This window comes from Grus americana, chromosome 1 (assembly GCF_028858705.1).
Source record: "Grus americana isolate bGruAme1 chromosome 1, bGruAme1.mat, whole genome shotgun sequence".
In the NCBI taxonomy this organism is placed as follows: domain Eukaryota; kingdom Metazoa; phylum Chordata; class Aves; order Gruiformes; family Gruidae; genus Grus; species Grus americana.
Genome location: NC_072852.1, coordinates 195,497,087 through 195,521,055, shown reverse-complemented (window position 1 = coordinate 195,521,055; position 23,969 = coordinate 195,497,087).

The window sequence follows — 23,969 nt, the reverse complement described above, 5'->3', positions numbered from 1 at the left end:
TGAGACACTAACTGGGGTGCCTATGTTGAGGCAACACATCATTTGAATTTGATCATTTGAATCACTCTCTAGACTGTGTGATGGTACCAAGTAATCTCCATTGACTGTAATAACTGAGATTCCTGTCTCACATACAGACCCCTACATTTTTTCTTAGTCAACAGCTGAATTCAACCACTTCTTTTTATAGAAGTTTTGTTGGACATTCAGTAGTATAGGTCCAATACCAAACCACTAAAGAGAGTCAAAGTTTTGCCCTGACTTCATGGATGGAAGAGGCCTTCAAGTATTGGGCACAAGGTTCCTTCACTGGGTTCATTTCATGGTTTTACTGTTATTGTCAGATGGAAAATATTAGCTCCTATTAATTATTTTCTCCTCATTATCACCAAGCACTTCACAGACTTTAGGTAATCCTGCTGTGCTGATTTTGGCTCGGATAGAGTTAATTTTCTTCATAGTAGCTGGTATGGGGCTGTGTTTTGGATTTGTGCTGAAAACAGTGCTGATAACACAGGGATGTTTTCGTTACTGCTGAGCAGTGCTTACACAGAGCCAAGGCCTTTTCTGCTCCTCACACCACCCCACCAGCGAGCAGGCTGGGGGTGCACAGGAAGCTGGGAGGGGACACAGCCAGGACAGCTGACCCCAACTGACCAAAGGGATATTCCATACCATATGATGTCATGCTCAGCTTATAAGAGACTAGGGGAAGAAGGAGGAAGGGGGCAGATGTTCAGAGTGATGGCATTTGTCTTCCCAAGTAACCATTACGCGTGATGGAGCCCTGCTTTCCTGGAGATGGCTGAACACCTGCCTGCCCATGGGAAGTGGGGAGTGAATTCCTTGTGTTGCTTTGCTTGCGTGCATGGCTTTTCCTTTACCTATTAAACTTTATCTCACCTCACAAGTTTTCTCACTTTTACTCTTATTCTCTCCTCCATCCCACCAGGGCGGATGTGAGCAGGTGGCTGTGTGGAGCTTGGTTGCTGGCTGGGGTTAAACCACAACACCTGCCTTTCTCCAGACATAGAAATAGCCACACCAAGACTTGCTCCCAAATACATGGAAAATCAGTGCAAAATTGAGAACAAGACCACATGATTCTCAGCATTTCCACGTACTAAGTCTTACTGAGCTGTGATAAATTTTAATTGCAAATTAAATGTTTTGCTGATCTAATAGAAATCTGCATTAAATTTCCGTGCACCAAAACCCAGAAGCAATAAAGGAAAAAAAAAAGATGCAGAAAGAGGAGAGGTTTTAACCTACTGCATATGTATTCAAAGTACCCTTGCTGTCTTGCACTTCTCATCAAGGATTCCAGCTCTGGACGCTTTGCTCACACGTGTTTGGGATCACATCACGTTAAATGGAAAAGCCTAGATGTCTCCCTTCCCTCTTTCATTACATGAGGTTTGATCATGTTGTGTGAGTGTTTGACCCCCAAGTGGAGCAGAAGCAGGCAAGAAGAGTCCAGTCCTTCTGCTATGCTTAAAACATTCATCTTCATTAAGATCATGGTGGGGCATAAGTACAAAAATGAAGGCTTCCAGCCAAGCAAAATATATTATAGAATATTGAGAAATTGTGAGTAATGAGATGTATGATCCAGCATCACTCAGCTTTCTCATTTCCAAATTGCAATGAGATCTGAAATTGCCCACTTACACGTCATTTACTGAGGGTTAACAAAAAGATCCATTCTCTCTCACACTGTGCTCCCTAGAGAATTTCTAAATCATGTGATTTTGCCATTGTGGTCCTGTTCTGCTTTCAGCAGTGTTTCTGAAAAAATATCTATTGTCCCCAAATGCCTGTTAATTGTGCTCAGTTTACTATGAAATGATTGTTTTTTCTTCTAATGGCTTATCTTGCAAATCAAACAGAGATTGGCTCATCCATCTGAGCTCATGCTTTCTTGCACATTAACAACAGTGCAGAAGAAAGCTAAATGATGCCCACAGTTACTGCAGGCAGTCATGGTTTTCCAGCTAATCTCAGAGTAATGTCACTGGAATCCCATTATCTTCAGCAGTACAGATTAGGCGGAATTAAGCAGCTATTTTCCACCAAGTTCCTCCTCCACCATTTACTGAATTTGCAGGGCTAATATATAGCATTAACAACTTTCCAGCACAGCCTGGATTTAGTGCTTCAATGAAGCGCTCCTTTTCTTGACTACATTTACAGCGTACATGTGCGTTCCAAAAGTGGGGTGTTGAGGGCAATGCAAGCAGACAAAATTATTCTGCATCTAGCTTCATCAGTACAGAACTATTCGGTTGAAAGACAGTGTGTATAAGCCACCATCAATCAGATTAAAACTGATTGAGAACAAGGCCAGAAACTGGAGCTCTAGCCATCAGAACAATGAGGTCCTGGAACAATTTTCTTCTAGAAATATTAGATATGAAATTGAGAGTAGCCCAAATTGAGTGAACTGAGAGTAACCCAGGTTCTTTGTGAGGGCTGCAAGAGCTGTGTCCTCCAGCCTGCCCATCAATGGACAACCTCTGGAGGTGACTCCAGGTAGGAAGGATGCCTGAGCACTCATGGAGACTACAGGCTTCCCACCCCACCACCACCTGCCTGCACCTCCCAGCCCCTGGCCACGGGGCTCCTGCGATGATGTTAGAGCTGCCACAAGGAAACATATGCTGCTCATTGCTAAATCTCTCCTGTTTTGATTAAATTGCTGTTTCACCTGGGCTGGTAATTTGTACTCCTAGAATATAGATTCCAATTAAATTGAAAAGAAAAACTAAAGTAACTACAAATTGATGTGAAAACAAAAAGAGTCTGATCAGCAGAACCCAAAACCTGTGATATATTTTTAACATTTCAGCACGCACACAAAAGGTATAAAAGTATCTCTAAAAATCTCCAATTGCTGCTGTAACAAAAATATGTTCACAAATTATCAAAAAAGTTGTAACTGGGTATTTAGGCATTTACAGACTGATTTTCCCCCAAAGCACTCAATTTCCTCTGCTTTCCCCATAATTTCCTTTAACTGTCATTTCAATTCCTACTCACTGTAAGACCCGCCAGTTTGTGTGGCGTTAGCTCTGGTTGCACGCAGGCTCCTGTTAGTTTGCCAAAGGCTCTTCTGAAGTTGGTTATGACATACTTTGTGCCATGGCATGTTCAATAGCTCCATTAATCTATCAGTCATGTTAAATTGAAGTATCGAGGCATGAATGACTGAACGTTTCAAGAACAGCACTGGAGTAAATACAGCCATAACTTCGTTTTCCTGGAGTTAAAATTCTCCATTTGTTCTTATTACATATGGAAAAACTCAAATGTGGTCTGAGTTTAAAATGCCACCCCTGCTCTTGCTACCACAGATCAAAATTGCACTCTCTTGGATAGTACATGGGAAACCTCTGGTATCAAGAAGGTTGTGTGGAAGGGAAGAAAAAACCCTGAACGGCTCCAAGACAGCAGGAGTTTGTAAGCTGGGAACCCCCTGTCTCTTTAAGATGCTCTCTGTGAAAGCTCAGAAAGTTCCTTCTCAAATTAATTTTGCATACTTCTAGAGGCCACTGATGGATGTGAACACTGATGTTTTCTCTGGCAAATAGAGGATCATGCATGAAGTCCTACTGGAGCCAGCTGCAGGCCATGTGGTCTAGCTGAGCAATTAAAATACCTAGATAGTTCACTCAGTGCAATGTGTACAATTACTGCATCTTCTTACCAGCTTGTAATCTTGAGACTTTCCAACAACAGAACCTCTGTTCTGGCATTTGAACACAACCAACTAGCAGCAATTCATTAAAAGACTTGTTAAGTTGTCTGGAATAGCTTCAGTGTTGTGGCATTGCTTTCACTCTGAGAAATCAATGAAGCCTTTCTAAATACCCATAAATCACCTTGAAATATTTCTTAATAATTTAAATTCCTGCACAACACTGCTGAAGTCAAGAGCATTAAACAGATGTGGTTGTATGACAGAGTTCAGCAAAGAAGGACTCAGCCAAGGGGGAGATTTGGGAGGAAAGATGGAGGCCCCAGAAGGGCTCCCAAGCAAAGAAGCGGACGTTGGTCCTGGGACACCTCCAGCAGAAAACAAACATTTTAAAAAAATCACTTGAAATTTTACCAGTAGAGGGAAACAGAGCACTGTAACTTGCTCTGAGATGCAGGGCTGTCACTGGCATCTTGAGTGCCCCTTTTCCTTGGTGATGAGCTGTTCTCCTGCCTCCTCTCCTGGTGAGCACTGGGTTGGCCCCTTGCTTCATTCCTGCAGCCGTACACTTGCGTGCAGGCAGCCCTGTGCCCTGGAGCAGGCAGGGACCCTGCACGGGCCACCCCATCTGCTCAGCTCAGGGAATGAGCAATACCTTCAACATCTTGCTGTCTGCGCTTGTCTCTTCCTGAAAACGGGGTAGTGTTTGCTCTTGGTGTATAAATGAAATCTTCAAAGTTGGTTTCATAAAGTTAGATTGCTAAATCTCCATTAAAGCATTTAAGTACAAGTAGCTTAATCTTCAAAGTTACGTATCTCTGACTTAATGGAATTTGTGCCTTCTTAGCATTTATGAACATTGGCCCCTAACAATGTACTTCTGCACTTGTGTTTGGCATTAGGATCCTGGCAAGAGGGACAGAGTTGTTGTTGTGGGGGAGCTTGATTTGTTTTTCTCAGTCTGTTAAGAAATAACACTTTTATATGCAACTTATAATTGGTGATTTTGCTTACTTTTCAGCCTCTCTGCCTCATAGATGTGACTGCGTAATAGAAGTTTAGATAAATAAATGGTATATCTATACCTTGCATCGTACAAATACAGCAGCAGTTCCCTGAAAGCAGTAAGTTCATAAACATTCAAAGGAAAAAAAATCCTTGCTTTCCCTGGGATGGATCTTATCTTTGGCAGCTGGAGAGCAATAGCATGGTCAGAAAGATTCTCTGCTCCTGCAAACGTGTGTGCAACAGGTGCTTCACCACCCATTCTCTGTCCTATGTCCTGCAGTGGCACCTTCCTGTTCCAAAAAATGATTCCTATTAGAAGTTGTAAAGGAGGAAAGCTGGCAGGCTGTTTTAAATCTGCCACTATTAGAGCAGCAGATGTACAGAGTGATACCAGGCCCATGGTTGTAACCTACAACAAGTTGTAAGTAACTTTTTAAATGGACTTCCTTTCCTCAAGTCATGCCGTGGGGAGGACGAGTGTGCTGAGGTCTGGGTCTCCCATCATCAGAGTCAGGGACTTGTGAGATGCTGTAGTGCCTTTGGCCAGGACTTGTCAGGAGGCAACAGGACTCACGCCAGCATGGAGCCAGGACGTGACTGCGATGGGCACCTGGGCCTGCAAAGCACTCCTGGATCCTGCAGCCGAGACCATCCTTTCAATAGACCTAAACATGCAACCCATTTTCTGCGCATACAAATCATAGAATCACAGAATCATAGAATGGTTTGGGTTGGAAGGGACCTTAAAGATCATCTAGTTCCAACCTCCCCTGCTGCAGGCAGGGACACCTTCCACTAGACCACATTGCCCAATGCCTCATCCAACCTGGCCTTGAACACTTCCAGGGATGGGGCCTCCACAGCCTCTGTGGGCAACCTGTTCCAGTGCCTCACCGCCCTCACAGGGAAGAATTTCTTCCTAACATCTAATCTAAATCGACCCTCCTTCAGCTTAAACCCATTACCCCTTGTCCTGTCACTACACTCCCTGATAAACAGTCCCTCACCATCTTTCCTGTAGGCCCCCTTCAGGTACTGGAAAGCCACAATTAGATCTCCCCGGAGCCACCTTTTCTCCAGGCTGAACAATCCCAACTCTGTCAGCCTGTCCTCACAGGAGAGGTGCTCCAGCCCTCTGATCAGCTTCATGGCCTCCTCTGGACTCACTCCAACAGCTCCATGTCTCTCCTGTACTGGGGCCCCCAGAGCTGGACGCAGTACTCCAGGTGGGGTCTCACAAGAGCGGCGTAGAGGGGCAGGATCACCTCCCTCAACCTGCTGGTCACACCTCTTTTGATGCAGCCCAGGACACAGTTGGCTTTCTGGGCTGCAAGCGCACACTGCCGGCTCATGTTGAGCTTCTCATCAGTCAATACCCCCAAGTCCTTCTCCTCAGGGCTGCTCCCAATCCATTCCTCACCCAGCCTATCATCGTGCTTGGGATTGCACCAACCCACGTGCAGGACCTTGCACTTGGCCTTGTTGAACTTCCTGTGGTTCACACGGGCCCACCTCTCCAGCTTGTCAAGGTCCCTCTGGATGGCATCCCTTCCCTCCAGTGTGTCGACCACACCACACACCTTGGTGTTGTCGGCAAACTCGCTGAGGGTGCACTCGATCCCGCTGTCCATGTCGCTGACAAAGATGTTGAACAGTGCCGGTCCCAGTACTGACCCCTGAGGAACACCACTTGTCACCATTCTCCACTTGGACATTGAGCCGTTGACCACAACCCTTTGAGTGCAACCATCCAGCCAATTCCTTATCCACCGAGTGGTCCATCCATCGAACCCATGTCTCTCCAATTTAGAGACAGGGATGTTGTGCGGGACAGTGTCAAATGCCTTGCACAAGTCCAGGTAGATGACGTCCGTTGCCCTTCCCTTCTCCACCAACACTGTAACCCCATCATAGAAGGCCAGTAACACCTTAAATTGATATTTTAATTCTGGAAATTCTGGAAATTCTGGAAAACCACAGACTCACAGCAAAGTAGCCAAGAAGTGTGAGTTATAATTAGTGGAGTTTTTACAAGTCGGTTTCCCTGTTGAGCAGCCCCACGTCCATTAACATGCTTTTCTTCTTTAAGAAGTCAATACTCTACAAACATTCAAAAGCCATTTTTTAAAAAGAAATGTGCTTCATTAAGAGGGTTATCATTCCTTAGATGAGATCAATAGACAAAGCTGATTTTTCCATGAACTGAGATTATTTTTGGGTTTAGTCTTGTCCTTGAAAACTTTTCTTACTTTGAAAAATAGTTCTTATAGAGGAATGATGAGGTATTACTGAAAATGAGACAGTCTGAAAGTGTTGCATAGGAAATGTTTATTTTTTTGGTTGCACTTTTACAGGTTTGTCAATGAAAGGTGTAGATGTAGCACCACATCTGCATTTTACGGGCAAGAATCTTTATTCTTCTTTCATAAAAACCATACCATTATAATAATCACTTCTTATCATGAGAAGTTTGTACATGGCTGGAAAAATGTAGAACAAATTATACAGGACATTAAATTGTCAATATCATTTGTTTTGAAGTATGAGCATACAGAAGATTATTTTAGAATCTGCATTTTTTGCAAGCTTTCTCTGTGTCTCGTTCTGTTTGGTTTTAATACCAGTCTGTGCAGGAGCAATAGAGAGAAATTGTTAAAAGCTTTTTTCAGAGTGGACTACCAGCTGCAAGTAAAATGCAACAGAGAGGATTATATGAAATTGTCTCAGTTATCAAGCATTTTCTTCTCCCTGTTATCTTTTATGGCAACAGCATTGACTCATTTTTGTATCTTGTTTGTTGGGAGGGGAAAACCAGAAAGTTTTCTTATGCTTTACTCATTTTGGCTGATTTTCTTTTTTGCAAAGAATGATGGGATTAGCTAAAAATAAATCTGGTGTTGATGGTGTCAGCTGTTCCACAGCATAAATTACCTTCCAAAAATCATAATATTGGATCAAAATTAATTTCTTCCAAATCATTCAATCTGAAAATCTATTTCCTTCTTAAGTAATCTGGATCATACTTTCAGGTTTTTCCTTGTATCTACAAGGACAAGGAACTTGCTTTTTAATAGAAGAAGTGTTTTTTTTTCCATTTTCCTTTGACTATAGAGGATAAATACCTAATCCATTACATCTCAATAAGATCCTGAGAGTCGGGAACACAAATTAACAGTATTGTCAAGATTTTCAAAGGCTGGTGGATAAAGCCGGACAACAGCTTCATCAAATGCCTTTCATTCAGCTACCCAGCTCTTGCAATGATAATTGGAAAGAATCATGCTGTATCCTTAAATGATTTCTTAAGCCTCTCCATTTCTATGTGATTTAGCTGAGAGATGGCTTGGGTAACAGAAACTCAATTATATGTTGGTTTCCTTTTCATAAAATATGTTTCCATTGTTTCAAAAAATGCACTCAAAACCAGAAAAAAATATTCTGTTCCAAAATAATAGCTGATAGCAGTACTAATGATGTTTTGTTTAATAGGGCTCTAATACTCACCACCCATGGTGAGTATGAAGTCTACAGAGAAATCATTTTAAGCAGACCATTAGTATTCTTTACAAATGTCAAAATAAAAAATGTCTCCTTAAACAGTATGTATTTTCTATTCTGTCTTTGTTCTCCTTGTAGTTAAAACTCTTTAGATTAAAAATAAAGAGTTCTGTCCCAGTAAGAGTGTGTTGTGTTGATCATTTTGGCTACGGTAATGCGTTCCTCTCAAATGCTATGGCCATTTGCTGGTAGTTGTCGTGAATGCTGACCGCTTGACCCGAAGTTATTTTATGGACTTTTTGCCAGCTATTTTTCCCATGTTCTTGAGTTTTAAGCAAATAGTAACTCAGATTTGGAGAGCCAGATAAAGCACAAAAATACACTTCATATTTCACTAAACTGATTTAGATTTGAAGTAGCTATTTATTGGAGGATGTACTTTCTTATGGAAACAAGCTTCAACAAAAAAGTACCTTGTAATGGTGTAGTGAAAACCATCTTTGCATCTGTATCTTTGCAGATGTTGTCATACCTTTCTTGAGTGCTTTTAGCGTGTAAACTATTCAGCTGGAAACATTATGCTGCATATGATCACACTGAAGAGCTGTGAAATGAAGACTGGTGCACAGGGACTGAAGGAAAGTGTGTGGAACAGCCTTTGTAAGTAGCCTTCTGTATTCCTCAAAATCCCAAATCTGCAAGGGCTTCTGATGTCTACAGGAGAAGAAATTGCTTTTAGGTGCTTTACTTGAAAGGGAGCACTCTGCTTACCCTGCCATCCCATTGCTTTCCCTGAAGCATTGTAGCAACAGACAAATACAGTTTACAGAGGATGCTTCTGGGATTTTATGCTATTTGGTTAACTGCGTGACACTGAGAAGTTTAATACTGGACAAGATTTCTGCTCTCTTACTTTGATATTAGTTTGAAGTGATTCCATGCGTACTTTTGTATATGTACAGAAATTTAAATCTAGTAACTGAAATGAGTTGCCAGTGCCAATGTCTAAGTTACATACTTTTGTAACCTGCCAATAATAAATGATCAAAGGTTTTGCACCTCTTGCCCTTGAACTTAATCTATCTATTCTGAAGCAGGGATTATAGTTTAGTACCGAAATTCATCTAGAAGGTATATAATTTTTTAGCAAGATATGTGGACTTACAGATCTGCAGATAAAGCTTTGTGATAAGGATTCTTCTTCTTATCCAAAAATATAAGCAGAAATATAATATTTGGCCATTGCCTTAAAAAGACAATATTTACACTGAAGAAGCATCAGCTTTTCAGAAATTAGATGCCATGTCCAGCTGGAATCAGGTATGTTGCTCGGCACATGTAGTCACTGGTAAATAGCAGATGTGATTACACACTTTGCAACATAAATCAAAAGTCAGAATGCTGTTACAAATTGTGACACTTCAAATTTCAGTTTACAAAGCAAAGAATGAATGGCAAGAAAAAACTTTTTTGTTATCACTTGCTGCAATGTTTTTCTATTGCTTAGCATTTTGTCAAGCAAGTTTCCACTCATTTCCTTCAGTGTCCTGCATTTCCTGCAGTTTCAGAAGAGGAGAAAGAGTTTCTTTATGACGAACTGAGAAATGTGCAAAGACCTATTTTTACAGTTTCCATTGCTACCTGGGAATGCAGTGCGCAGAGGCTCCCTCTGCCCCGTGACGGTGCCACCCCTCTCTCCCTGTACCGGGGCGCCCATCTCCCCCTGCGGGGCTGCCTCGGGGTGGCTCAATGGACCCAGGGGTACAAGTGTCTGTGGATGTTTCGGGGCAGAAGGTAACATGCCTGCCGGATACGCTGCCTCAGACGCGTATTTTAGTGGTTGGCCATGATTGTGTCATTTTTTCCCACCAATTTTCACAATAAATATAAGGACACGTGGTTATTTTGCTATACAAAGCAATGTCTTATTGTACTGAAATCTTTTTCTTCCTCCACTTACTGCTATAGTAATTAACGTGATTTTATTATAATCTTACTTTTAGCAAAGAATGATTATTTGGTGATTTCTCCTAAAAAACAGTTCCAGACAGTTTGAGGCTGGTCTCTTCACAAGTACTGCCTAAACCGTGATCACTCTTGGAGCTCATTTCCAGCTCCAGCCTGCAAAGACTTCAGTGAATGAGTATTTAGAGACAATGTGCACCATGCCCCAGGCTGGCTCCTAAGAAGAAAGCTCCACACAAAGACTGTAAGAATTTAGGAAGTGGGTTTGTTCATCAGCTGCACCAAGTTAACTTCATTTTTTGGAAGCTCATCAAAGTTTGTCTACTCATAATTTGTATTTTTTGCTGAGACATCTGGCAAGAGAGACTATCCTGTGCTTGGTTTGGTGGAACATTAAACAAGCTATCATCATTAAGGAATATAAGGAAGTTATCTGCACTGTACTTGGCTCTCACATGGATGGGAAGATCTAAGGCAGCTAAATGCTCTCCTACAAGCAGGAGGAAGATTTAGGTTTGTGTGATGGAGATTGTTCTTAGTCATAGCTACAACATCATAACAGCCAAAGAGCAGTTAAGTGGGTGGTACCAGCATCATAAAGGCAAAAATGAAAAGGATTTCACCATGAAAAGGGTCTTATTCTGGTGCCCCTAAGCCTCCAGAGAGGATGCTATCAAGGCTATGAACTGTAAAGCAGGTAAATGTGCCTGCCAAGCACTCCTCTCTCCCCTCATGGGCTGCTCTCCCAGGTCCCCTATGACACGGTGTGCATGGAGGGACCTGGAAATGCATGGGCAACCTGACCAGGAGATCCAGCCCCATGGGGCCATATGAGGCTTCTGGTCTGCTCCTGCCCTCAGCCCATGGTAGCAGATAGATTAATGAGGACCTTTTAAGAAAAATCTCTAAGAGCCATCTGGTTTGGGAATAGCTAAATGATGGCTGGGGCTAATTCAGCAAAGTGTTTCTGAGCCAACAGCAAAGTGATAGTCTTCTCAGATACCCTCCAGACAGGGGCTTTCTGGAGCCTGTAGCTCTTGCCTTGTCAATGAAGTATGGGAGATGTAGTATGACAGCTAGCAGTCACAGAGGAATTAGGCCAAGCTTGAATTTAGGGCTGATAGCTTAAAGGAAGAATTTTGAAAATAAAGTGATACTGTCAGTGAGAGAAGTAAAATGCCACTCAAAGTATACGCAATTACTGAAAAATGAAACCCCCTGTTCTTTCACTTGTATATATGTGCTAGCAGCAGAGGTCGTGAAATTGTTGTCACCAGAAAGACGAGCTGCCGTTCAGTTCGCACAGACCAGAGCCCTCTTCCTGATCCAGAAACTGCTACAATGCATTTTGGGTTACTTTTTTCTTTCATGGAAAGAAAAATTTATGTATCTGATCTTCCTTAATGGAAATAAATCACCTTGACTAAATGTGCTGTCTGCTTCTCCTGCATACAGCAGCACCAGGAACTCTCAATTCCCTAAACTAGCGACTTTCACAACTTGTCTTTTCTGTTTTTCTTTTGCTAAATTATTCAGTTAAAATAAATTATCTCCCTCGGGTTATATTTTTAAAATAAAATAAAATCATAGAATTATGCAGGTGGGAAGGGACCTCTGGAGGCCATCCCGTTTGATCCCTGCTCAGAGCAGGTCCAGCTACAGCAAGTTGCTCAGCGACGTGCCCCGTCGAGTGCTGAATATCTCCAAGGACGGTAATTCTACAGGTTTTTTGAGCAATCTGTACTAGTGTGTGGCCACCTTCAGGGTGAAATACTTTTCCATATATTTAAAATAGTTCATGAAGTATTTTGCAGGAAAAAAAAAAAGCAGTTTCTCATTAACAGCCTGGTGCTCCTGCACCACGACTAGTCCCACATTAAAACAGGGAGATGTTTGATAAACATTGGCAAATTACTGGTAACAGTATGTAGTAGAATAAATGTTAAGTAAAAGGTAGTGAATCTGTTTTGAAGATTTTTGTAGATACTTTCTTAACAAAGAAAACAGTTTAACCATAGGCAATCAACACACTTGCAAACTCAGGCTGGTATTTTATCAAGGCACAAAAATTCTCTGAATTCAGAATCATTATGATAATAGTTGAAGAACTTAAGGAAATAAACACATATTTATATAGATATATATACACACATAATAATTGAAAACCTCAGGCAACTCTCTAGAGCACTAGCACCACTTCTCCATGTACACTAGACACATGGATAAGTAGCTATGGAATATCCTTTTCACAGCACACAATCTCTCTCTTACAGCTCACCCAGTGAATTCAACACCAAAAAAAAAAATCCATTCCATAGGCAAGTTGTGCTCATTTTTTTTTGCAGTTTGTCTTCCCTGGCGTAGATCTGTGGGTTATGGCTTTCATTCTGTTTTACTGAGAGCTACAGGAGGGTTACAAGAAGAACTTGTACTCCTTCTCAGCAGGGTCACCAGCCCAGGATCAGAAACACTCAGCCCCACACAGGATTTGGGTACCATGCTGGGGGCAGAGAGACAGCCATGGCGTGGGTGGTGCTGCCCTGCCGCCTGTGCCCTGCGTGCCCCGTGCATCGCCTCCTTCCTGCGTGATGCTGAGAGAGGAGTGGGGTGTGGGGAGATGCATGGTTGGAGCTGTGGCAAAGTCCTGCCCCATGCACTTGCCCCCACCTGCCAGAGCTGGGGGGCCAGTGGGCAGAAACCACTGCCTCAAACTTCCAGACTTGCAGCTCAGGTCTTAAAGTTGCTCAGGAACTCTCCAGGAAACCGTATCTCTAACAAAAAAAGTGAGCCCTTGCTTCTTCACCTCTCAGCATGTGCATTTTTGCACGTACATGTAGATTCTGCAATAAATTACATTTTTGGATTGGTTTTGTTAGGCCAGTTGTTTTGGAGCTCGTTTTCTTGCAATTAGTCTCTCCCTGGAGCATCGGTTGCAACATGAATGTTTGTTTTGGTTTCTATGAAAAAGTACTGAAAATCTGCGTGCTGCTCATGGCCAAGGGAAGAGATTTCAAAGGAAGGAGCAAACACTTGGCAAGGATGAGTGGTGGCAAGTAGTTTACAGAGCTTCAACTGTTTCTTGTGACCCATTCCTCATCTGTGGTACTGGTTCCTTGTAGAAGGCTTGTCCAATTTTACAAATTTAGAAAAATCACTAAATGTTAGAATGACTCATGGTAGCAATGTTCAAATAAGGGAATAATGCTTGACTGGTCATGATTATAAACTCTGGTCCCCCCCAGTAATTAGACGCACTTGGAGAATTGTGTCCTCATCCAAAACCTCATCCATGGGCAATGTGCTGTCGTGTGCCCCCAGTGCTTTTGTGTTCAATGGAGCCTGATCAAGATCAATCGAGCTGTGACAGGCTCCATGCCACAGACCGTATCCTGTGTCACCCAAGTGCCATGTTCCTCTGACTGACGCTCACCAGGGGTGATGGGTTACAGAGAGGCCAACATGTATTTGTGCATAATGTGCTGGCCTGTTCCATACCATGTCGATTCGTTCCTGGCGGGGCTGGAAATGGAGCAGGTTTTGAGTGTCTGTGACTGAACTGGTCTTGCGTCCTTCAGCAGGATGTGTCCCTGCGAGCACTGGGCTGTCCTGGACCAGCTGTGACACAGTGTGACTCAGAAAGGACATTTCTGCTGGAAAAGTTGACTGGCAAGCCACTGTTTCTTCCCCTCAGACATGCCATTTTTCACTGGGCAACAGAGACAGTCAAGAAAGGAGTTTGAGGCCAAAACTGCACAACTGCTTTGGAAGAAGAAGAAACCAATGACTGACATTTCAAATGTGTTTTATTGTTGTTGATTTGTTCATTCTCTATGTGGCTGAACAGGTTTAGTGAGACGTATCTGCTGGAGGTGCAGCAAGGGCTACCTGCCTCCTGATTCTGCAACCTCTGGTTGCATCCATGTTGCAAAACAAGAGATGGTTAGAGCACCTGACTGCATACAGCAGTGAGTGGTAGCTTATACCCTAGCTCTCTTTGGGACTGCTCCAGCCACCCCTTTCCAAGAAGAATCTGTAGATAGAGCTAACCCTAAGCCACAGTGGCCAAAAACCAAACTGTGTCACCTAGTCTCAGGGCTAGGGGTTGGGGTTTGGCCCTTTACCATGCAGTTGTCTTGAGAAGTCTCTGGCTGAGAAGTCCATCTCTTCATGAGGGAGTGAAGAAGATAAGGAAGTCTTTATAAACCCATAATACCCTGTCAAGCAGGCCAATACATGCGGTTCCTAAGTGAAGACATTCCCCACTGCATGACATCTGGAGGAAGGAAGGCTTCTTGGACAGCCACATTTTGGCAATGGTTTACAGGGAAGTGGACAGAACCAAAATGAAAGAAATGTCTGAACTGTGAGCAAGAAAAATGGGAAGAGAAACCGAAAGCTTTGGGCTGAAGTAGGAATAAATAGTGTGGGTGTGTTTGTGTGTCCTAAAGGGGCAGAGATTAGATAGGATTGGAAACATCATAAAAATATGAATTGGTATAAGTTAGAAGCCGTCACGTGAAGGAAATTGATAAATACAGTAAAAAGAAAGATCCATGGTTGAGTGGCTCAGAGACATAAGGAAGAGTATAGGAAAAAAGCACCCTAGTCACAGCATAGGTTAGTAAGATAAAATTGTTGCAAATGATACAGTGGTGGCACAAGCATCATTTTGTCCCAGACATTACTTAATCTCTGGCTCACTGGGTCTCAGTAATGTCATACAGTGGCAGGACAACAGGTGACAGGGAACTACAGGCCGGTCAGTCTCACCTCCCTGCCTGGCAAGATCATGGAGCAGATCCTCCTGGAGACTATGCTCTGGCACATGGAAAATAAGGAGGTGATTGGCTTCACTAAGGGAAAATCATGCCTAACAAACTTGGTGGCCTTCTATGATGGGGTTACAGTGTCGGTGGAGAAGGGAAGGGCAATGGACATCACCTACCTGGACTTGTGCAAGGCATTTGACACTGTCCCGCACAACATCCTTGTCTCTAAATTGAAGAGACATGGATTCGATGGATGGACCACTCGGTGGATAAGGAATTGGCTGGATGGTTGCACTCAAAGAATTGTGGTCAACAGCTCAATGTCCAAGTGGAGAATAGTGACAAGTGGTGTTCCTCAGGGGTCAGTACTGGGACCGGCACTATTCAACATCTTTGTCAGCAACATGGACAGTGGGATCGAGTGCACCCTCAGCAAGTTTGCCGACGACACCAAGGTGTGTGGTCGACATGCTGGAGGGAAGGGATGCCATCCAGAGGGACCTTGACAAGCTGGAGAGGTGGGCCCGCGCTAACCACAGGAAGTTCAACAAGGCCAAGTGCAAGGTCCTGCACGTGGGTTGGTGCAATCCCAAGCACGATGATAGGCTGGGTGAGGAATGGATTGGGAGCAGCCCCGAGGAGAAGGACTTGGGGGTATTGACTGATGAGAAGTTCAACATGAGCCGGCAGTGTGTGCTTGCAGCCCAGAAAGCCAACTGTGTCCTGGGCTGCATCAAATGAGGTGTGACCAGCAGGTCGAGGGAGGTGATCCTGCCCCTCTACGCCGCTCTTGTGAGACCCCACCTGGAGTACTGCATCCAGCTCTGGGGGCCCCAGTACAGGAGAGACATGGAGCTGTTGGAGTGAGTCCAGAGGAGGGCCATGAAGCTGATCAGAGGGCTGGAGCACCTCTCCTGTGAGGACAGGCTGACAGAGATGGGATTGTTCAGGCTGGAGAAGAGAAGGCTCCGGGGAGATCTAATTGTGGCTTTCCAGTACCTGAAGGGGGCCTACAGGAAAGATGGTGAGGGACTGTTTATCAGGGAGTGTAGTGACAGGACAAGGGGTAATGGGTTTAAGCTGAAGGAGGGTCAATTTAGATTAGATGTTAGAAAGAAATTCTTCCCTGTGAGGGCGGTGAGGCACTGGAACAGGTTGCCCAGAGGGGTTGTGGATGCCCCCTTCCTGGAAGTGTTCAAGGCCAGGTTGGAAGAGGCTTTGGGCAACGTGGTCTAGTGGAAGGTGTCCCTGCCCGCAGCAGGGGAGGTTGTAACTAGATGATCTTTAAGGTCCCTTCCAACCCAAACCATTCTATGATTCTGTGACATACAGAAATGTTTTGTCATTTCACCATCCATCGCAAGCCAGTTGTCTACCTGAACAGCATTGTGATTGCCCAGGACTGCATCTCTGTGGCAGGGAGGGACAGGTCTTCAGAACAATCGAGGCGTCCCAAAACCTGAGTTTCAACATGCCTGGAGAAGTCTGCTCTTCCCTTGAACTAGGGAGAGCAGACCTAGTTATGAACATGCACAGTTACTAATGTAATTTTTTATAGTGGCCATATTTATTTAAGTATTTAATCAAATATTGACCTTTTAATGAAGAGTTTAAAACTAGAGATGAAGAACCAGGAAGAAGAAATCAACTTCACAAGAACAGGTCTTTGTTCTGGTTCTTTCTCCATGGTAGATCAGATGGAAACCCAAGTAATGGTTATTTATCAAATTACAAGCCATTAACTAACATGCTATAACTGTGCATTTCCACCCTCATAGCCTATCCCACATGTGTTCAAATGTCTCACTGAGAGTGGTCTGGGCTAAGTTACCTTGTCTAGCAATTTGGGAGGGCTAAGAGAGTGTAAACAGGGGGGATTCAGCTCCCACAAGCGGAGTTGGGCTTGGATAGTTGAACGCAGATGGTTCCATGTGAGCTGGGTCTGAAGCTCCTAAAGGGAGCTCTAAAGGAGCCCTTGGAGACCCACTTGGTCTGGCCAGCCCCAGCTGGAGGACACTTGGCTGGTCAGCAAGGATGCCGACTTTGAGGCGAGCTGAATCATTCCTTGGTTTCACTGCCTGTGTTGATGGGAGCTTGATTCAGGTCTGCTGGTCTACCTTCCCAAACAGACAGCTGGGATACCCCAGGGGATTTCAGGTGGCATTAGGAACCTGTAGCTAGGCACACGATAAACCCTACAGGCAGTGGAGAGGTGCACCAGGTGAAGGGCATGTCTGTATTGAGGAGGAGGTCAGACACCCAGCTCATATTGTATATCCACAAAACCAAGCTGTCCAAATCTGGAGCTGAATGTGGCCCTTTCCAACTGTTTCTGTGGCTTGACTGACTTACCAAGCCACGGTGGCTGGATTGTGCAGCCAAAGTGTCCTTAGTTGCTGCCAGTGACACTTCCCATTCTTCTTTTTGTTTTTATCTTTCCCATCCACAGCAGGGCACTTGTCTCTATGCTCTTGCTTTGTTTTTATCTTGTAAGCTCTTTGTAGCACTTAAGGCGGTGGAGTGATACAGACTGTTAAAGATAAAATACAAATAGCTGGTACCACTCAGTCGTGGTTACAACAGTCTCTGGTAACGGACTTCTGTGTGGACATGACACAAATTCCAGTCTGATGTGAAAAAAGATGAGGACTCAAGAATTTCTGGCCTGCTTGTAGCTTTATGCATGCATTTCGTGCTAACAGCTCAATGTGGCAGTCACGTACAGCCTTCCCCCACCTCCTCCCCCGCTGCTGGTGTGTTAGGAGAAATAATTCTCACTCTGTGGCTGCAAAAGATAATAAAAAAATCTCAGTAATGCATGAACCAGGCATCCCCTCACCATTTCCAGCTTCAGCTCCTGACAAGCCGTGACATTGTGCTGCAGGATGGTCTCACAGGTGACCTGGAACACCACTTGCCATATGGACCACTTCTCCGTCGCACAATTTCATAAGGATGCTCACAGGCATGATTTATAGGAGGCTGCGATCGTTAGTGTTCTGCCAGTTGTAATCTCTGCTCAAGTGTGTATCAGCGATGGGGTTTGGTGGTTTATTTTCTGCATGCTGGAGCCTGGAAGAAACAAGCTGTTCTCTGATTATAGGGATCTGAGCTACGTGCATATTGTTCTCAGTTACGCAGTGTGTTTGATTACTAACATTCTGGAAATCGCAGACTCTTCTTCTGGCAAAACCAATTCTTTTCTGCAATCTCACAGCATGAGCATCATTGTCACTTGAAAATGACTTTTTGAGGATTGAAGTTTTCTCCTTCACTTAAATTAGCTTTCATCTGTGTTTTTCACAGATGCAGCTAGAGCACGTGCTGAAAAGCACCAACCAGGCCATCATTCTGTTGCTTTCAGTATTAAGCACGTTCCTGTTAACAGCAGCTGCTGTGATAGGCAGGAGCCCTGACTCTGGAGCAGGTTCCCACTGAGATAGTGACTCCAGAAACCCAGAAAGTGAGAAGTTAAACCATGGGAATTTACAGCTGAATACATGAATACAAGGAAGCCTAGGTAATACAGAAAGGAGGAAATTCAAATAAGACAATCTTTGTGAACATGGCAGAGAGCGTTCTTGGCACATGAGCAGCCTAATATTTTTTGTAAAGCTTTTTTAAGTGGGGTAAGGTAACACTGGTTTGTAAAGCTGTGCAGAAAGATGTGAGCTCTTTGGACATACTTTTTGTGCCTGTGTAGCCACAGTTGCTAACAAGTGGAGAGAAGAGCAAGGAAGTAGCTCCATGGGTGGTAACAGGGAGCTTTCCTTCCATGGGAAGGGCAGCAAAGAGGAGGTAGTTGGATGAAGAGAGATGGTATCCACGTAAGGGCTGCAGGATAATACTCAATATTATCCAGTTTGGGGCCTCCTGGTTCAAAAGAACTATGGAACAACTGGAGAAGGTTCAGCAGAGGGTTCCAAGGTGGTCGGGACCTAGACCACATAACCTAGGAGGAGAATTTGAAGGACCTGAGCTGGTTTACTCTGGAGAAGGGGAGGCTAAGGGCTGATTTAACAGCTGCCTAATACTGGCTATAACTGCCCAAAGGGCTACTGCACAGACCTTGAAGTCAAATTCTTCTTGGTAATGCCAGACAATAAAACCAGGGACATGAGTTGTGGCCTGGGAGTTTTAGGTAGGACATAAAAGGTTTAACAGGAGAGTAAACTTTTTACTGGAGCAGTTGTTGTCCCAAAAGTGGGATCATTTACCCGGTGTGCAGTATGCCAGTATACACACAGAGCACAGGTATTTTATTTATTTCATGTCTGCTCAGACATGGGTGCTAGGTGGTAATTCCACAAAACTAGCTCACTACACACAGAATCTACAATGTATTTATCTTGTTACAGGATTAGAAAAACTCACCTAAGTTTACACTAATTGGTTAGGAATTACAGCATCATCTACTATTGGTCAAGCACATTCAAATTAGCACACATGATCCTTGAGGGTGTGTGGGGGTAATTTGCATAGTCCTTTAATTGGTTGGGTGGTTGCGATCTCCCCCAGTCACCTTTTCCTTTCCCCTCATTACTGTTGATTTTTGTTGACTTCAGGCCTCTCTGGTAAACACCCAGCTCTTGGCGCCTTCAGGGGCAGGTTGTTTCCTTTTTATCAGTTTTTCTGCTCTTCAAGGATACTCTTTAGCAAAGCATGCTTTCTATCAGTCTTTTGGCTCTTTTTCAAAGGTATAGTCATTAGCAAAGCAAGTAGTGCACTTAACCCTAAATTAAACAGTGTCTAAGCACTAACCCAAACACATTTCTGTCCCCATAAAGTGGAAAATTCTGCTTTATAGATGTCACAGTTACGCAGAGAAGGGAATCCCCATCCTTGGAGATTTTCAAGACTTGGCTAAACAGTGACACAGCTGGTCTGGTCTAGCTTTGGTAATAGTCCTGCTTTGGGCAGGAGGTTGGACTAGAGACCTCCAGAAGTCCCTTCTAGCCAACACCTCCATAACCACAGTCGTGCTCTGTTTGCACCCAGAGATTCGCAATAACTTTGCTGACAAAACGTGACTGCTGCACAGCAGCACCTCCTGCTGATGTAGGGTGTGATCTGCCTCACCATCTTCTTCCCAAAGGGGTGTGTTTAGGGTTTCTATCTCTTTTCTCAGATTATCTCTCTACTGCTAAATAAATGATGGGTAGGGACCAACCTACCTCCACCACCCACTGCCCATTGTGCTTTCCTGCGGCTGGCACTGGCAGTGTGCTGACCGAGCCCCAGGGGCCACTGGCCACAGGATGCCCTGCACCTCAAGTGCCTTAGCTTGTCTAGGAGTCCTCGGAATGGAAGCTGCATCTCTTGCCAACAGCTTCAGGGAAGCAATCCGTGAGGATGACTCTCCCCTCCCCAAATGGCTGGTGAAGGAAGCACAGAAAGGGCAGCAAAAGGGTGACTCCCTTGGGTTCATGGTAAATGTATCAGAGAGTACAAGTGCTCAGCATCACGTCAACCCTGCAAAGAGCCTCTGGAAAGAAAAGGTATGACAAACACTGCAGCGTGCATCCCTCAGCTTCTAAAATGTCCCTGCTGGGAGTAGGATTTGGCAAAGAGGAGCCAGGCAGCCAGACACAGAGCTGTCAGTAGCGGTTTGGGAGAACCAAACTGTTCAGGTGTAAGGTAGGGTATGAGCCAGCCAAAAACATATCCAAGTGGCTATGCAATTCAAACTTCAAATAGTCCTAGCTACTGGCTCTGCAACAGGCAGCCGAGAAATTAAACCTTTCATCTTCATAGTGTGAGCTGCCCAAACCGAAGTTTGCTGCTAAGGCAAGTCATTCCTAGACACCTGTCTGTGTCAGCCGGGCCACAATCCAACAGTGAACCCCACCAAGTGTGGAACTGAGGGAAAACTGTGTTTTTCCTGACTGAGCTCAGCCTCCAAGTGATGGAAGAAAAAATACAAGAATGTGTAGGTGGGAAGTAACATTTTGAGAAAGAGAAGTTGGGATGCTGGAGCCTACAGGATTGCCTGAAGAAAAGAAAAGCTAATGGGACGTGAAACCTCTGGCAGCAGATGCAGATAGAAAGGCATATAGGATAAACACGGGATTCAATTAACCGGAGGAAATTTCTGTCCATGAATGTTGGCTGATTTGTCTTCTGAGTTGGGCTGGGTGTCCCAGAGGACACAGCGACATGAACTGCTTCTCAGGGAATGGCAATACTGAGGCTGTGCGCAGGACCCGAGCATGCATGGCGTGAATAACAGATTTCCATAAGCCTGATCAGTCTGAATAAAGAAACATCTCTCTCATCAGCCAGTTATTTATTCACTTTCAGAAAGGCAGGTTGGAGAGGGAGAGAGACTAGCAGTAGATATTGGTATTCAAGAGCAGAATGAGAATTGTAATCTATGCCTGCTGCTCAGGAGGCAAAATTCTCAATATAAATGCTAAGTATTGCACACTTTTATTATGATGGCTGCATGAATATGCATTGTCGCTGCTGGCATGGGGAGTCTGTCTGGTCGTCCTTTGGCTTTGCCACAGCCTGGACGTGCAAGAAAGAGCAGTAAAGAAGCCAGTCAACAGCTCCACCTGAGGGCATTAGCAAAAGAAGGACCCAAGGCTGGGATGGCTATAACATAGGGTTAAAATAGTGTTAAAGTCAAGTCTGGCTGAGATCTCCCAGTGCAGGGGAGATTCCTCTCCCTCCCCATGCTCTGGCAAATGGGAACCTGGGGCTCACCCCCTTCCTCTCCCCTCCCATGTGGCAGTGGGGACAAAAAGGGGAAGCCAGCCCGAGATCCCCCCTAACAGCAGCAGCGGCTGGGGCTGCCAGGATCGGGCTCTCCGGTCACTTGGAGATGGCTGTACAGCCCTGCTAGGACTGCCTCTGGAAGGGGGAGAGCTGAGCAAACTTGCATTGCTTCCAGTACTGCTCCTCTTTCTTACCTCCTGCTCTCTTCAACTCCCTTCCCAAAGTTTTCATGTGCTTAATACAAACACATCTGCTGTGGCCGGTCCATTTGCTGCTCTCACACTACTGCCTCTCTTGTAGGATTTGCCCAGTGTCTAGTTCACCCAGTTAGATCTCGGCTCTAGGCTGTATGTACAGTGTTAATAGTATGACAGCACCACTCTGGATTGATCCCTGGCTGATGCCATCAGGAGTATGTGTACTGATAACAAAGCGAAGTGTTGCTGCGTCCCATCACTTACCATCTCAGGATCTTGTTGATTACTGCTGCTCAAGGAGCATTATTTATGCAGCAAATTATTGTTGACAGCAGCTTTGTGAAAATTTGATACTGTTGTCTGTCATTCTGCTGAATTAATAATAGTACGTGGAGCAGCAAACACCGCGTCTCCCTAATCTGAAGAAAGGGAGGGGAAAAATAGATAAACGCGCTTACCTTGGATGACTGCAAAGGTACAGAAAATATTTTGCTTCTCCGTAACCATATTCAATTTTACTAGGAACTATATATCAATTAAAGAATGTAGTGAGCTCCCAGCAGCTATCAGGATAAGAAACTTAGCTTGCAATGAGGAGACACCAGGGGATTAAAAATAGGATGCTCCCTTCAAAGTTAGTGTTGACTCCTTGTTGTCTTCAGGAAAGATTTTTATTTAGGGAATATGTATAAATGGGATCTTGTTTGTATAGATACAGTAAATTTATTTAAGAAAATAATCTGAGAGGAAAAGAAGTGTCTGCTAATTAATTCAGACCTGCCCCTTCCAGAAGCACGCACTCCAGGCACCGAGACAATTCACTGCACAGCATTACTGCAAGTGTGACTAATAGCACGGTGGGTGACTTTTTTCTTTAACACCTGCTTTCTTATGTTGCCTTGCAACATTGAACAAAAATGACTCTTGAAGAACTTCAGAGGCTGAATTCTGCATTTCAGGTATGGGTTTGCCAGCTAAATTGTTCTCTCGACACAAGCATGGGAACAAATGCCCAGACCGGTCCAAGAGCAACATTCCCAGCGACTGGATCCACTAAGGCTGGCAGGACTGTGCCAAGCCCTTGGAAGAGATGCAACCCGTTGGCCAGAGGGTCTCCTTAACAAGCATGAGGTTTAGGTGGAGGAAGGAAAGTCTCCCCAGCACAGAGCAGTTGCCCAGCCTGTGGTTGCTGGTGGCATGAGCACTTTGCTGGTGATAAATTTACTCTTCAGCCTGATTCCTGCTGCCTGGCTCTGGAGGAGGAAGCAGCTTAGGAAGAGGAAGGGAAAAGGGAGCTGTGCTCTGGGATTAGACTGCAGATGCTTTTGGGAGCTTGTAACAGGGAAGGAGCCAAGAATTGTCAGAAGGGAAAGATCTTTTCTGCTGGAGGAGGAAACCTGGCGCCTGCTTATAAAGGCAGTTGTAGGTTGGGCAGCCTACACACAGGGGGCTGCAGCACAGCAAAAGAGGCAGCGCTGTTCCTTTGCTTGCTCTCCAAAAAGTTTGTAATGAGGCGGCTAAATACGTTGCTTCTCCTGCTGCTGTTCATGAGATCAGAGGCTGGAGTCATGCCAGGAGGTGCTCGACATGGCTGCGGGTGGTGGGGAGCAGGGGCTACTGAGGTCTCTGCCTGTGCTCCCGGCTGTGCTCCAGCTCAGGATGCTGACCCAGCATGGGAATTTTGGCAGTAATGAAAAGAGCAGGGTTTTTAGGTTGGCAAATTGCTTGCCATGGAGTCAAGGGTCCAGCTGCAAAAGGAGGGGGACTCTGCAGAGGAAGCACCCTGCCAGCAGCACCCCGACTGCTCTGCAGGCACTGCCAGTTGTTGGCAGGAGGCTGCTGAGCTGAGTGGCACAGCTCTCGGTGCTGGCGGGGTGGCAAAACTTCCCGGCTGGCTGGGTTCAAGTCCTGGGAATAGTGCTGCGATCCTTTAAGTAATAAGTAAATAGCCCCGGTTCCTTGATGACCTGATGTGATCACACCTCCTGAAACTGGCCCACTGAGTCATGGCTCTGACTGCCCTGATGGCCACAAGGGACAGCAAAGAAAGGAGGAGACAAGGGCTGAGTGAGGAGGTGACGTGGGTCTGGCTACGGGAAGGGGACGCAACACTCA